Genomic DNA, 1,617 nt, shown 5'->3' with positions numbered 1-1,617 from the left:
AGGGATCTCCTTAACAGGGCCCCACAAGTTTTTTGGCCTCTGCTTCATGGGGTTTTGTCTTTTCTCTTTGGCCGTTGCTTCTCTCTCCCCTGTGCCCCCCCCTCTCTCCCCTCCCACTGCTCACACTCCACTCTTCATCACGTCTGGATCTGCTGGCGGATTCAGAAAACCGGACCAGGACCTGGACGCCCTTCATCTCACAGGCATCCTGGCTTCTGACAAAAGCATGTGGTCATGGGGCCAAGTCCCGCTCCCCGCCACAAGATGGCACTGTCTCGCCTGCCCACTCAGGTGAAGCCACCCACTGCTTGGATGAGAAGTCAGGAAGATGCAGCATGACGCCCGAAAGAGGACACCGCGCTGGAGGCTCCACATGCAGTGCCCGCTTGGATTCCTGGACATCTGACACTGGGTCTGCCTGCACGCACATGAAGAAACCATGCAGCATGACACCCGACAGCTGACATCCACTGCCGGGGCTCCTGGGAATGCCCACGTGGCCTGCTGTACGTCTGACACCGGGTCTGCCTGCACTGGCTCCACGCGAAGTCTGACAGTCGCCGCTGAAGTGAGGCAACTGGCTGCAGCATGACACCCGACAGATGGCATCCACTGCTGGGGCTCCTGGAAATGCCCACGTGGCCTGCTGTACGTCTGACACCGGGTCTGCCTGCACTGCCCATGAAGAATCCCCAAGGATCAAATGGCCTGCTGTACATCGGACACGGGTCGGCCTGCACTGGCTCCACGCGAAGTCTGACAGTCGCCGCTGAAGTGAGGCAACAGGCTGCAGCATAACACCCGACAGATGACATCCACTGCTGGGGCTCCTGGAAACGCCCACGTGGCCTACTGTACGTCTGACACCGGGTCTGCCTGCACTGCCCATGAAGAATCCCCAAGGATGCCTGCACTGGCTCCACGCGAAGTCTGACAGTCGCCGCTGAAGTGAGGCAAGTGGCTGCAGCATGACACCCGACAGATGACATCCACTGCTGGGGCTCCTGGAAATGCCCACGTGGCCTGCTGTGCGTCTGACACCGGGTCTGCCTGCACTGCCCATGAAGAATTCCCAAGGATCACAGGGATGCCACAGTGGACGGACCCTCCTCTCCTACAGGAACAAGTGCATGGCACTCCAGGGGGGGCACCCGCACCCGCATTATGCTGAGGTCCCTCTGCACAGGTCTCTTGTGCTTTAACAACAGAGATTTTGCAGGGGAAGCATCCAAGTGCTCGTTGCCCCTCTGCCACAGCCTCTTGGCCGTCAAGACAAGAAGTTCATCATCCCCGGGGGGGACATGCAGGCTCAGTGTGCCTTGTCCCTCTGCACCAGCATCTCACACTTCAAGCAGCAGATCCTTCCAGGGGTGACAGATGGGCCCACAGGGGCCCATGTCCCTTTGTCACGGTGCTCTTGTCAGATCCTGTGGCGGACTCATCCAGTCCACTGACAAGAACAGCACCCTCTGCTGGCCAACAGCAAGATTCGCTACAGCTCCCTCTGCTGGACGACAGCATGAACAGCATCTGCACTGAACCCACGGAGCTAAGCCTGTGTTGCCATACTCTGGGACAGGAGGACATGGAGTACACACAGCTGGATCTGGACTCACA

Source organism: Trachurus japonicus, chromosome 18 (assembly GCF_045865225.1).
Source record: "Trachurus japonicus isolate A0001 chromosome 18, Traja_1.0".
Classification (NCBI taxonomy): Eukaryota; Metazoa; Chordata; class Actinopteri; order Carangiformes; family Carangidae; genus Trachurus; species Trachurus japonicus.
This window is presented reverse-complemented; position numbering follows the sequence as displayed.